This window comes from Ursus arctos, unplaced genomic scaffold (genome assembly GCF_023065955.2).
Source record: "Ursus arctos isolate Adak ecotype North America unplaced genomic scaffold, UrsArc2.0 scaffold_22, whole genome shotgun sequence".
In the NCBI taxonomy this organism is placed as follows: domain Eukaryota; kingdom Metazoa; phylum Chordata; class Mammalia; order Carnivora; family Ursidae; genus Ursus; species Ursus arctos.
The window spans coordinates 42,276,599-42,291,820 of NW_026622897.1; the positions used below are offsets into that span (position 1 = coordinate 42,276,599).

General features: G+C 45.3%; 1 long non-coding RNA gene across 1 annotated transcript in view; it reads right to left on the reverse strand.

The window, feature by feature from the left end:
* Positions 1-5,322: 5,322 nt before the first annotated feature.
* LOC113269411 (uncharacterized) overlaps positions 5,323-15,222 on the reverse strand; it is a 50,291-nt gene continuing 40,391 nt past the window's right edge. Inside the window, exon 7 of the long non-coding RNA XR_008960903.1 lies at positions 5,323-14,955. This is a non-coding gene — a long non-coding RNA (uncharacterized LOC113269411). The remainder of the gene's footprint in view (positions 14,956-15,222) is intronic.

The window sequence follows — 15,222 nt, forward strand, 5'->3', positions numbered from 1 at the left end:
ACATACTTCAAGCCCTGGGGCCTCATCCCTTCTCCTTCAGAGTGTCAACAAACTCCAAGGAGAGATGGTGCTCACCCTTCACATTCACAGTGGAAGCACGCTGTCTACACACTGGTCCCTAAGCCCATCCTCAGCCTCTCCCTCCTTCTCACTCAGCATCAGCTGAGCAGCAAATTGTGTCAGCTGGTTCCCTTTCTTCCTTCTCATGCCCATAGCCCTCACCTTTACTCAGAGCTTTTTCTGCTGGGGAGAGAAGCAGTGATGACCATTGTAAGGACCTCCTGAGTGGTGTCCCTCCTTTAGGTTTGTCTCTCGCTGTTTCTTCCTCTAGCCTCCTGCCTGAGTCATCCTCCTAAAGCAGACATGGCCAAGTCACTTAAAATGCATCGAGAACCCCCTCTTCTTCTGGTGAGAGAGAGAGGTGCCCGAGATGCTTGCACGCCTTTCAAGACCTTCCTGATCAGACCCCAGCCTGCCTGCCTAACCTTACTTTCCATCTGCCCTCCTGTACCCTCTCCATCCACCCCACCGCAGACCCTCCATTTACCACCCCTCCTGTCCACATCTCATCCTCCATGCCCCACGTCTTTACTCCTGATGTTTTTCTTGCCAGACCTGCCCTCTCTTTTCCTCCACTCCTCACCTCTGCATTTCTCAAGGTTCAGCTTGAGAGTTCCTGTGCTACGAAGGCTTCCCAGAGCTCCCCAGCCACAGCTGCTCGCTCTCCTCTCGTGTTCACAGAGGCTTCTGTTTACACTTCTGTCTTGGAATGTCACGTTTTGCATGTATTTTAGTTCAGTGTGTATGTGAGCTGCTTTTTCCCTCACAAGATCCTTGAGGATAGTTCATCCATTTTTCAACTCTGTTTTTCTAACATTTAGCACAGTGCCTACTACATAGTAGGCAACAAATGCTTATTAAATCAGTAACTGTGGAACTGCATGGAACTGAACTGAAAAACCTTAGACTGATTTGAATTGAAGACACTTTTGAACCACTAGAAGTAACCTTAGCATTGCTTTCATCCATGGCTTAAGCAAACTCACTTAATCTCTCAAGATCAATTCAAGCACAAAGGAAGAAATTAAAAATCATAACCCTGCTGTGCAGAAATAACCCTATTTTGCATTTTAAAACTGAAATGGCCCTACACTAACTCTGGTCCCTAAGGCCCTGTCTTAGCCTTCCTAATTCCTCCTCCCCCTCAATGGAGACATTCCTCCCTCCTCCTTTCCCTCCCACCTTTCTCCTCCCTCCTCCCCCTTCCCTAAAGATAACCTGATTTTCATGGTTATTTCTTCCTTTCTTTTCTTCATACTCACACTACCCAAGTATGTAACCCTAAATGCTATCATCTAGATTTGCCCATTTTTGAACTTTATATAAATGTATTCCTACAATATGCACTCATTTTGCTCCATATTATGTTTTGAAAGCTCATCCATGTGGCACTGTATAACTATAGTTTGTTCATTCTCATTGTGGTACAGTATTTCATTCGACTCTCAACAGACATTTCAGTTGTTTCCACATTCTACCTAATTGATGTTGCTATGAACATTCTTGGGCACACCTCTTGGTTCATGGGTCACATCTTTCTGCTTGGTAGAACTCCTAGAGTTGCCAAATATTTGCAATGAAAGTACTTCCATTCATGAGGTAGCAGCCTTTAAAGGAGAAAAATACATACCATGTAAGGTGATACATGCTGTCATAGATGAGATGTGACCATGCAAGACATCATGGAGGCCCAAAGATGAGTATCAAATATTAGCCTGAATGGCAAACAATGGTAACTCTTATCCAGTGCTGGTGGGAGTAAAAATTGGTATACCGCTTTGCCAGTATTTGATATTATCTAATAATGCTAATGATATGCATAGTCCCCTGACCCAGCAATTTACTCTGCCTGGGATTTTGCTGGACCACATTTCCCAGCCCCCTTTGAAACTTGAGAGAGGGGGCACATAACTGAGTTCTGGCTTTAAGAGTGTAAGTAAGTAGGACTATGTGCCATTTCCAGGACTACCCCATAAAAACCTTATGTATGTGGTGCTCTGTGCTCTCTCCTCCAAGCCAGTGACTATGAATACCAAGTAATTGACAAATTGAAGTGCATAAAAGCTTATAGAAGGAAATTTTAAGCAGTGTGGTTACGTTCACTGCATTCAAGAAATGCAAGTAAATAGCTCAGGCCATTTTAGAAGTACTTTAGATCACTGAACTGTGATTATCTATCTGCTACAACACTAAGGACTGAACCACATGTATAATAGTCTCGAAAGGATTACAGATCACTCAACACATTTTTAGGGAAAAACTGTGTGTCAGGCACTGAGCTTGGTGCTGGGGAAACAAAGTTGAATATGCCACAGGCCCTGCCACCAAGATGCTCCAATACTAGTGAAAAGGACAGAGAAGGGACCAACTCAGTGCACTAGAGTGGAGCATGTTCACTCGTAGAAGTGGGAGGAGGGGCAAGGGAACCCAGCCTGTGTCCATCTTGTGGCCCAGCCACCTTCTCAGGGAGATGGGAAGGACAGAAGTGCACAGGGGTCTAGCAGAGAGTTTTAGGGAGAGGACAGAGGAATAAGGTAGAGAGAGAGACTCCCTAAAATCATAAAGAAAAATAAGAATTGGCCTGGAAAAAAAGAGGAGAGGTGGAAAGCGATGACAAGGCCCTTCCTGATGAAGAGAACAGAGCATAGAGACCCAGACCAAGAGAAAGGATGGAGCATTATGCAGTCTGTAAGGACAGCGGAAACTCTTTTACAGACCTTGCTTAACCAACTGGTTGGTTTAGCTGGTGCTCTCTGTTTCCTGTAAAATATACAGTGATGCCCATGGTACCCAGATGTCCCTGGCTAGCCAGCCACCTTCCAGTGTGGCTGTTCATGTGTGTTCCCCTGTTGAGTTGTGCGCCACCGAGAATGTTTCGTCCATATGTACATCTGTTCATTCCAGTTGTACCTGTTATTGTAATTAAATCATTTAATTCAGTCTTAGGTAAAATTACGAACTTCCAGTGTGATGAAAGAGTTGTTTTTTTCCTATGGAAACTGAGTTAAAGACTTTGGGAAAACTTGATAGAGTGGTGAGAGAATCAGCTATAAGAGATACAGGAAGGAAACATAAAAATCCAAAGACGGTAAGCTTAGGTTGATTGATTTTCAACTATCCTTAGGATCTGAGTCTACTTTAAAGGGATCAATACTAGACATTGCAGACAATGCAGTACAGATGTGCCTTGTGCAAGGAAAATCATATGTAATTTCAATAGTGACACGTGACCAAGGAAAAGGAGACTCCGAATTCTGGTGTGGGATGAGGTGAAGGGAGAGAAGCTCAGGGCAGCTGCTCAGCGTCCCAGGAGCATCAGCGTCGCGCCAGCCAGCACACAGCCCTAAAGAGCTTCCTCTGCCCACATCTTCTCCGATGGCTTTCATTTCCTGTGCCTGACATCTCCCCCCATCTTTCAGGCCAGGGCTGTCTGCCCACATAGAACCTGGCCTTCAGCCATCACAAGAGCACCCGGGGTTCCCACTTTCTGTCAGGGGCACCAGAAAAATGGCATAGGTTAATTCTCATAGCAGTCCTGCAGGGCAAGGGCTCATCACCCCCAATTTGCTGGTGAGAAAACTAAAGCTCAGACAATCATCTTGACAGATCTTTCCCGCTTTAACTGCTCTTTGTAAATGATCTGTGCATTCGAGGTACATGGCTCATCCTTAAAGAACTTTTTGAATTGTCGGGGCATCTGGGTGGCACGGTTGGTTAAGCGTCCAACTCCTGGTTTTGGCTCAGATCCTGATCTCAAGGTCATGAGATCCAGCCGATGCTGGGCGTGGAGTCTGCTTAAGATTCTCTCTCTCTCTCTCTCCCCCTGCCCCTCCCCCCACTAATGTGCGCTCTCTCTCTCTCTCAAAAAAGAAAGAAGAAAGAAAGAAAGAAAGAAAGAAAGAAAGAAAGAAAGAAAGAAAGAAAGAAAATAATAATAAAGAACTTTTTGAATTGTCAACCTATTACAATGCTTGGCACAGAATATGGTTAATAAATAATCATTATTATTACAAAAGTAGCTAACATTTCTTCAGTACTTATTAGGAGCCAAAGTGAATGCTAAAATCTGCTTTCTTTCGCTTCATCTCATGATACTCCTCTCGAGGAAGGTGTCGTCATGCCCCATTTTACAGATCAGAACGCTAAGCCTTAGAGGGTTCATAATCCAGGTTGTTGTTTCTCAAACCCAGGCTCCCGGCCTCAGGTAATCATGCTGCTCTGACTCCACCCAACGTCTGCTTATAGACGCCTCGCTCAAGTCGCATTGTGATCATTCTCTGCTCTTTGTTTCTCATGTCTACAAAACTCACTCCACATTGGACAGTCCTGGTGGGTTATAATTAGGCACTGCAGTTTGCCAACTGGACCAAAAGTGGCCTGTCTTCATTCTGCCTCACCTCTAGCACCAAGGACCTCACCATCTGCCACCCAGCAAGGGTGAGACTGCTCTCTCACTGGAGGAGCAAATCTATGGGAGTTTGCCTCAAGGAAACTCGGCTCACAGAAGGTTCAGGCCACATCATGGCTCTGACAAGCCCAGCCCTTCGGCCTCTACCTGCCAGCACCTGGGAGCTTCATTTACCTCGAAGCAGACCATAAAATGGTGTCTCCAAGACCCCGGTGCACTCAGCGAGAGTGTCCCCTCCAGTCCTGAAGGTGCAGAGAGCCCATTATCCGTTCAGGCTGAGAGTCACATCGGCCAGAATGCTTGTGCCAGGGAGACTCAGGGCAGTGAAAACACAACCTCTTGTCCCCAGGACTCAAACCGATTACTAGCAGGACAGGGTTTAAGGCTAGAGAGGTAAGAATCATGAATTAAAGTCTGAGGCCATGGGATCTGGGAGGAACCTTGGTCATCATCAAATCCAAACCTGTTGTTTCACAGAAGGCAAAGCTCTCGCTTCCTGTTACCTGCTGAACCCACAGCTGATCTTTAGATCTCAGATCAGATGTTGTCAGCCTCCTGAAGGAAATCTTCCCTGACTCTCCACACCCATCGTCCCTGCGCTCTCTCTAACATGGTTGATCTGTTTGTCTACGTGCCAACCTCTGCGTTAGACTTGGAGTTAGTCCTCTTCGCAGGCTCTAGCCCTGGCACCTGGACCAGCACCCATAAATACTTGCCAAATGACTGGGGAGCAACCAGTTCATCCAAGGGAGCTGGGACTTTGGACTTAGCAGGTGAGGTTGAGTCACAGCCTCCTCTTCCATCCAAACCCAGGGCTCTTGCCTCCCTCCCCCCCAACAGCCAAAGTCCTCACAGGACCTCTGTCTGCCCAAAGATCCCAAAGTGTCCCATGCAGATATTCATGGGTGACAGTCCCTTCCCTAAGTCTCTCTCCTTATTCTCTCCATTCCCGGGATGCCCTCAGTCCATATCGCACAGTCTCATGGAGTCTAAAAAAATGAATACTCAGAGGGTCTCAATAACTGATAGTAACAAAAATATTGTCCTCCAGGAGTATTTCCATGATAACAGAGAAGTTGTAGAGCTGTGATATGATGCCTTCATCAATCTCGAACTATGTTCTATTCTTCAGTTTGTCTTTCGTGACCTTGACAATTCAAACTTATTTTGTAGAATGTCCCCCAGTTCAGATTTGCCTGATGCTTCCTCCTGATCGTATTTCAAAGGAACGTTTTATTTGTCAGAAATATCACAGAAGCTGTGTTTGTCTTTCTTCGTAGATCATTTCAGGAGACACACAATGTTGGCAATCATGGAATCTTAGGTACACGTATGGTGTATGTTTTCAGATCTCTTCCCCCAGAACGGGATGGTCAGTGTCACCCAGAAAGCAGCTCCCGCATAGTGTTGTGACTGCCCAGAGCAACCCAATGAGAAGGACTGTCTATACTCCATGGGAAAGAAGGTCATGATTGGCCAGTGCTGTCTGCCTTGAATACAGGTCACCAGAGACGTGGTGCTGGCATCACAAATGTGCTTTCTCTCTTCGAGCTCATTCAGTCTTGACAGGAAGCCCAAGGGGTAGGCTCGCCAGGAATCCACATTCACCCTTCACACACTTCACTTGAGGAAGCCACAGGCAGAGATCCTGACTGGGTTGATCAAAGGTGGTTAGACAGCAGGGATAGATTTATGCACCTAACAAAGAGGGCACCCTTGTGGGGCGGGGATGTTTTTGAATTTCACTTCACGCCCACCAAAGGCTTTTTTCAAGGGGGTGAATTTCATCAACAAGGATAAATGACCTTCCATCGCCCTGCTGTGAATAGGCTTTTAAGGAAATGTATGATTTTAATTAAAATGAGAAAATTTGGGTGAGTTGCTAAGAAACAAGACCCTGTCTGTGGCCATAGGAGCTCATGCCAATAACTTCTGGTTATAGAGGGGTTTCCTTGGAGACCATTCACGGGCATTCTCAAGTATTAGTGCTGAGCAAGAATGAAGTCATCGAACAGATGTAGCTGAAGGCAGTAAAACTAGATTTGCTAATTGAGCAACGGGCCAACAGAAAAGGTAAGATAGGCCAGTAAAAATATACTCAAACTTAATAATCTTCTCTCAGTCTGTTATATTTCATTCTGTTTTTTTCTTTAAATGTTTATAGGGCAATAATTCAAAGAGTAAGGGAGGGAAGGAGGTGAAAAGTCGAGCTACACTTTTTCTCATCCAACCCCACGGTGCTTCCTAGAATTAGCCACTGCTAACTGCTTCTCAGGTGTCCTGTGAGATACTGTGTTTGTAGGCCCAAGCATGGCTATGCATATTTTTATTTCATACGAATAAAAGCTGTATATCCCAGTCACAGACTTGCAATTTTTTTCTCTCACAAGATGTCTTAAAGGTCCCTCCATGTCAGGATATGGAGATCTCCTTCATTCCCCTTGACACCTGCACTCCAGCCTGGACAACACTGAAGGAAAACGCACTCACCCGTTCCCTAATAGTGATTCATAATGTTTCCACTGTTTGGCTCTCGCAAACACTGTTGCAATGAACACCCTGTGTCCATCTCTGCAGACTCGTGTACTTCTAGCTTTAGGGTAAATTCCAAAAAATAAAATAGTCAAGTCAAATTTCATACACAGAGTTTCTCCCTATTGCCAAAATTGCCCTCTAAATATATCACACCAATTTATTCTCATACCAACAGCATAGAAAACTTCTTATTTCTGGCCCCCCTTCCTGTCCCTAAGCAACACTGGGTCTCCTGGAACCTAGGTCTATGACAATCCAATAGGAGAAAATAATACCTCATTTTTTCCGTTTTGCATTTTTTTTTATTTTGAATGATAGTATGTATCTCTTCATATGTTTGTTGTCCATTTACGTTTCTCTCTATAGATTGCCTGTTTGTGGCCTTTTGCTCACTTTTCTCTGGAGTTATCTTTTCCTTACTGATGCCTGAGCTCCCTTTGCTTACCAAGAAAATTAGCTCTTTATGTTTCCAAATATGTGTTGGCCTTTTTCCTTGAACAAAGGTGTCAGTTCTGCCAGCCTCACAGGGCTATTCTAAGCCTCGGTTATGATAATAGCATATATGAAAGTGTTTTTACTGATGCAAAGCCCTACCTGTTGCATATATTTGTATTACTATTATAATTTTGTTCTTACTATCAAAGCAGGAGAATCTGGTGGGAAAAGCACCCCGTTTGGAATCTGAAGAAACCAGCTCCAGAGCCTGGCTCCGCACTGCTTGCTGAGGTAGCCTGAGCAGATGAATGGGCCAGACTCGCAGGTTCCCTCTGTCTGTGTCCACAGCCGGTATCCTGCAGGGCCCTCTCCTGACTCTAGCCTCAGCAGCAAGACTTGGTTTGCCAATGCAGCAGTTGCAAACTCCAAGCAGAGGCTTGAGAAAGGGCTCCCACATCTCTGCTCCCTCTGTGGCTTCCCTGCCATCACCGTGAGAACATCACCAGGTGACCCTGAGAAGAGAGACCATGGGGAAGAGAGCTCCTCTCTGCAGAGACTCCAGGCATGTGGGAGAGCCCAGCAACAATCAGCGAGGGCATTCAGCTCCCTGTAAACTCCTGAGCAGCAATAAGCCACTGATCTGGGGCGGGGATCCGTCCTGCGGTGAGAGCTACCTGTTACACTCTCTACGTAACTAACCTCTCTGCATCTCAGTTTACAAATTCATATTGGGGATAACATCAACTTCATAGGGCTATTGTGCGACCTAAAACATCACTTATCTTGGTATTGATGACAGCCGGGTTCTTACTACTAGGGAGGAAACTCAACTACATGTAGTGTTTGGGGAAGGGTTGGAGGGCATTTGAGCAGTTACGCGTGCAGCCCCATGATATAAAGTGACTGTTACGGCATGCCTTTATCATTAAGATCTTCCGCTAAAATTTCCAGGTCTACCAAAGTTGCTTAAAAGTACATTTTTAAGCAAGCGGCTTGATCTCTCTGGTTTCCCACAGTCTCCTCCATCTCCCCCCTGCTTTCCAATCTGGCACATTCTCTCAGCTCTTGGACTCAATCTGGGTTTGCAAATGTTTGTCTTTATCTCTTTGTTCAGAAACAAAGCGGTGGCCCCCCACCCCTCCACCCCGCTGTATCTCTCAAAGTTATATTAGAGTAATAATTCTAAAATGCAAGTTTATTTTCACAGTTGACCACTGAGCTCCCAGTGGCTTGCCCTAGCCTTGAGGGAGAAATGCACTCTGCCACGCAAGGACCCCATGTCCCGTTCAACCTGTCTGGCCTCTTCCCTCACCATCGCCTGCTCCAGCTCACGTGCTGTCACAAGGCTCCCAGGAAGCCCCTGCTCAGGGCCTCTGGGCCTTCAGACGTGCAGTCTCCTTGGCCTCCAGTGCCCTCCCCACCACCTCAGGAGCCCTGCTGATTGCAACAACTAGGAAGCTTCTTCTAACCCAGAGTCACTCAAGCTCAGCGCTATTGACATTTGGAGCCAGATCAGTCTTTGCTGTAGGCGCTTTCCTGTGCATTTCAGGATGTTATGAGGATCCTTCTCTGTCCTCTGCCCTTTCCCAGATTCCATTATCACCCCCTCCCAACTCGTGACAACCAAAAGTGGCTCCAGAAGTTACCTGATATCTCCTAGGGACAAATTCACCCCCAGCTGAAAACCAACACTCTGACCCTACTCTCAGCCCCACTTCCAAAAGCAGATTTAATGGCGGCTGCCTTCCCAGGCCTAATTCTACTCCAGCACTTACGGCACTATGTGATACATGTCTCTTATCAGTCTGTCTTTTCCATTAAACCTGATGCCCAAATGGTGCCTTCAATCCTTATATCCCGAGGTCTCTCTCCCTCCTGAGGGAGAACAGCTTTCCTATTCCCACGGCCTCACCGTAGCCAGCAGAGCCTTGCTCCTTAGCCTCTGTGGACCACACATGGTTCCTCCCCACTCTCAGTAGCCTTTCCTTGCAAGAGAGCTAAGAGGAGGTTTGTGGTGGAGGATACAGTGTCAGCTTGTCCCCGGAGAAGAGGATGAGGGCCTGGGCTAACCCAGGGCAATTTATTATAAAAGGACGCACCAGACAAAGCAATGCTTAAAATACATTCAAGATGAATAGAGCTGTGCCTGGTGAAAATCTCTTTGTGAGAGGATGTGGAGGCCAGGCCTGAAGGAGTGACTGATAGCCAGAAATTCATCGGGAGGCAGGGCAGTGGGGTGGAACCGGCTGGGAAGTTGACAGGCTTGAAAAGAACATCCTCATTCACTCTGCCCTGACAGGCTATGAGTGAATGTTAATGGGGGAAAGCACTGTCGGCAGTCTGAGCAGGCATGAAGTCCTCTCTCTCTCCCACTGGGGGAACCAGCCATCTCTGGAATCTATAATGATGTTATCCATTCTGAAAGCTATGGCTCTGTCAGAACGTTTTTCAGTCTGGGATGTCTGTATTAGTTTGCTAGGGCCGCCATAACAAAGTTCCACAGGCTGGATGGCTCCAACAACAGAAACTCATTTTCTCATAGTTTGGGAGGCTGAAAGTCCAAGATCTAGGTGTTGGTGGGGTTGGCTCCTGCTAAGGACTGTGAGCAGAGGATCTGGTCTCTCCTTGGCTGTAGATGGCCATCTTCTCCCTATGACTGCTCACATCATCTTCCCTCCTCATGGGTCTGCCCCCAAATTTCCCCTTTTAATGAGTGATATGGGATTAGCGCCCATCCTAATGATCTCAATTTAACTTGATTACCTCTGAAAAGACTCCATATAAGGTCACACTCAGAGGTACTGGGAGTTAATCTTGTGTATATGAATTGGGGGGAGGTGGACATGCTTTGTGTGGTATGTATTTTTATAATAAATTGCTGCGACCACTATAGAGAACAGTATGGAGATTCCTCAAAAAATTAATAGTAGAACTACCATATGATCCAGTAATTCCACTTCTGAGTATTTACCTAAAGAAAACGAAAATGCTAATTTGAAAAGATATGTGCATCCCTGTGTTTAATGTAGTGTTATTTATAATAGCCAAAATATGGAAACAACCCTAGTGTCCATCAATAGTTAAATGGATAAAGATGTGGTGTATACATACAATGGAATATTACTGAGCTGTAAAAAATAGTGAGGTCTTGCCATTTTTGACAACATGGATGAACCTAGAAGATATTATGCTAAGTGAAATAAGTCAGAGAAAAACAAAAACTATTATGATTTCACTTATATGTGCAATCAAAAAAAAAACAACAAAACAAATGAACAAACAAACAAAGCAGAAACAGACCCATAAATACCAAGAACAAACTGATGGTTGCTGGAGGGGAAGGAAGTGGGGGGGATGAGCAAAAAGGGTGAAGGGGAGTGGGATATACAGGTTTTCAGTTACGGAATAAATAAGTCATGGGGATAAAAGGTACAGCAAAGGAAATATATTGAAAAATCAAGATGCAAGCAAGGAAATGAGATCAGTTTTGCTTTATGTCCAGACTAAGAAGAAGGTGGTCCACTCCTCACATAGGTGTGAACATTATTATTAATATTTAAAATCACAGTGTTGATAGAAATAACATCTTCCACATGTATAATGATTAATAGCCTCCAAAGTGCTTTCACAAATGATGTACATTTTTTTAAGTAGGCTCCACACCCAGCATGGAGCCCAACATGGGGCTTGAACTGATGACCCTGAGATCAAGACCTGAGCCAAGATCAAGAGTCGGACACTTAACCAACTGAACCACCCAGGTGCCCCAAATGATGTACATTTACATCTCGTTTCCCCTGAAGTCATATTTTATCCTCACTTTACAGACAAGGAAACTGAGGTAAGAATAGAATCAGGGCACTATTATCTTTCCCAAACATGAAAGGAAGGCAAGATATATTCTAGAGTCCCAGTGGAAGAATTTATGTGCAGATGACACTTGGAGACGGCGCAAAGGAGTAAATGGTGTGAGTAAGGGAGACCTTCCATCCTAGTCAGGAGTCCTCATTTGTCATGACTTCCCTCACCATCATCATTAACCAGCATTTGGTTGGCCCTATCATGTCCCAAGTAAATGAAGACTACAGGAGACAATGCAAGGTGCCTGCCCTCAAAGACGTTACAACCTGCTGTATGATTTCAAGCAAGTCGCTGAGCCTGTTTTCTCATCTGCAGATTGGGATAATAAAACCAACTACCTCATAGTGGTGTGAGGCTTTACTATAAAATGCACATAAAGTATTTAACATGGTACACAGTACACAGTAAATGTCCTCTAACTATTTGCAACTAGTCCTATATGTATTAGCCAAATAGAGATCTGCTTGCTGATTCGAAAGATTAGCAAGACATTTTGCATTTAGTCACTCCTATATGTCTTCATTTGTCTTTCAAATACCTACATTTTCATGTATATAAGAAAAAATCCCTAAAGAATTCTATCTACTGCAAAAATGAATAACCAAGCATCAAGTGAAGAAGAAAACTTTACAACGAGAGCCCCTCCTTGGAGCATTTTGGTATTAGAACTTTCCACCAAGCTCTTTCAACAAAAGCTCTGTGTTCCATTCAGAACAGGCTCTCTAGGCCAGAGCCCTTTGCCTGGAGTCCCCATGTGGGTTTCTTCCCAGCCCGTAACCCAGGCTCCTCCCACATCATGTATGGTCCCCTTCCGTTCCAATGACGCAATTTTTCTCAGGTAGGGGTGGGACAATCTCCTGTTAGTGGCTGAGCCCCTGGGATGATTCTAATCCTTCCCAACACTGCACTTACTAAGAATCATTTGCAATATAATGTTAGTGTGAACTGTCAAACCAGTCTTTCAGGTGCGGACACAGACAATGGCTCCTGGCCCTGAGCAGGTGGGGGAAGGATGCAGTGCTGAGTGCATGCAGAGGAAAGGCTTCTCCAGAAGGCTCTATCCCATCCCTACTTCTATTCTTAAGGCAGAGAAAGTGTGACTCCCCTTGGACACATTCTCAAGCTTCCCCTCCTATTGTTTTGTTCCTCTCCATGGTTGCCTTGGTGTTCACTGTAACATAATTCTACCCTATTGAAGTTGGTTTGTCCTGCCATCAGGAAAGGAAGAATGATGGCTAGGAAAGACTTCTTTCTGAGCATCAGAAAACCTGGATCCTAGGCCTGGCTCTGGGACTAATTAGCTGTATGTTTTTGAGCTGCTCATTTTCAGTCTCTGGGCTCAAGGAAGGTTGATCAGGGGACCTCTATGATCATGTATTCTGACCCTTCACAGAATCAGACTGGGTGCGTGCGTGCGTGTGTGTGTGTGTGTGTGTGTGTGATGGTAATAAAAGAACACTTAACAGAAGTTTAAGTGTAAATACAGTATTGTCAACATAGGCACAATGTGGCTTTGGCAGTTAGCGCATCTACTCCACCCTAGAGACCAGCAGTTTGGTCATCATCACAGAGTCCTGACCTGCCAGGGGACAGTAAGCCACAGATGACCTGGAGACAGCCTGACATCTGGTCTGTCCTTCTTACACCACTAGGTGTCACTGTCCTACCTTAAATACCCCTCCTCAAATTCTCAACTAGATTAACTGGAAACCCTCTCGTGAACTTCTTGGTTCTTAGCATATAGATACAGATTGAATCCACTTTTATAGGCCCTCCCCCTCCCTCCCAAAAAGACTCAACACAACTACTTACAAGTGTTTGCACACCTTAGCTCCAGGTTTTTGGATTTGAGCAGTGACATGGAATATGACGTACACATCTGCCCAAGTTAATGGGCCTAGCCCTTTTATTCACCCTCATTAAATCATGAATTCCATGAGCACCTGCTACGTGCCAAGCCCTGTGCCAGGAGCTGAAGACTCAAAGAATAAAAGCACATCCCCTGCGCTCAAGAGCTCACAGCAGACATGTCAGTTATTACTACAATCTGGCCCAAATGTTGAAAAGAAGGACCCCATGCCGTGAGCATACAGGAAGAGCCCTTGGATAGGCCTGCCTCCGGGTAGGTAGGGAAGCTTCCCAGGATTTGTCACAGCATTTGGGCTGAGACTTGAAAACTGCACAGGTCTTACGTGAATCATTGGGACAGACTATTCCAGGCTGACGGAATAGCATATGCAAATAGACCAGTTTCATTAAGCCTAAAGAAGGCTTTTCCTATAAGAACTAAACCATATTGAAATCAACTTGGACCTAATTACCTTGCATGGGAGAAAGAGCAGGCTCCTGCCCCACTCCCCATTTATATACAATCACAATTGTCTCTCTTACCCTTGAGAGCAGATGTGTGACTTTTCATTTTTTTGTATCCTCAAAACTGACCACAATGGAGAACAATATATTTTGAGTGTATGAATGTGTGAACAATTTACTAGCTAAGCTAAGCTACTACAAAGACCATTCGATTTTGAAGAGGCCCTTTCAAGAGAGGAAACTGAGGCACAGGCTCACCATTAGGAGAGCCATGCATGCCTCCTTGTTCCTGAAGTGCTCCCTGAAGAGCCTGCACTAGCTCATTCTTTCTGGGGTTCATTGATTCTTCAGGCTGATCAAGCTCAGAGAATTAATTCCCTGTTACCTTTTTTCTTTCCAGAGATTCTCTCTACTCTCCTTTCAGGAACACTGCCTGGGGGCAGGGGGTGGCGTAAGGAATTTATGAAAACTGTGAAGTTTAATCAAAGAGCAGTGGGAGGTTCTCTATATGCTAATCTCACAATCTAGACCCCTTGGGCATAACAGAAATTAAACAACTCCACAACTGATTCTAAAGTGATTTTTTTACTCCCAGAAAATCTTTACCAAGTTTTGCTTCTGCCCAAACTTATTAGGAGCTTTGACACCTGGAAGAGTGCATAACAGAGGAAAGGTGGGGAATGGAATGTGCAAAACACAGGAAGGAAAAAGTAAAGGGACCGCAAGAATGAGTCTGGCTCTGACCGGGTGCTGTGAGTATTAGCTGCAGAGAGCTTGGTCGGGTATGGGAGGGAGGAAGTCAACAGTCAACGAAGGCGGAAAGAAACTCTTGAATCTGTCTCTGACAAAATTCTTCCCCACACAAGCGCCCCATTTCCAATGGAATGAAGTCCAGACTCCCTAGCCCAGCATTCATGGTCACCGTGGTAGAGCCCTGACCGACATTTTCAACCCTTGATCCCACTGCTTTCCATTACTTGCCCACACCCCAGCAGAATGGGCCCACTCAATTGCACCAGGAAGGGCCTTTGGTTGCCAGCTACCTCTCAAACCTAGCTCCTGGGGTCTCCTCACAGATCCACTTCACCCCACATTTACCTCTCCAGGCAGACCATACTCCCTCATACTACATTTATTTCCCTTCTTTAATTGGCAAATCTCTGCTTACCCTATTTAACCTTCAACATTACTCCTCTTGAAAGTCTTCCGATGCCTGGATGGTGGCTCAGTCAGTTAAGAGTGCAACTCTTGATTTCGGCTCAGGTCATGATCTTGGGGTCATGAAATCAAGCCGCACACATTAAGCCTCTCCCTTTTCCTCTTCCATGTGTGTGTCTCTCTCTCTAAAAAAAAAAAAAAAAAATAAGGAAGGAAGGAAGGGAGGGAGGGAAGGGGGGGAGGAAGGGAGGGAGGGAGGGAGGAAGGAAGGAAGGGAGGGAGGGAGGGAGGAAGGAAATCTTCCCACTCTTGCTTGAACTTTAGAATCCCCACCTTGTACACCTTGTACCTACAGTTAACATAGCTCTTTTTACTGTGCTGAGAAATTATTCATTTGCATGTCTCTGAATTCTGAGCATCTTACTGACAGGTGTCATCCCTCTCATTGTTAC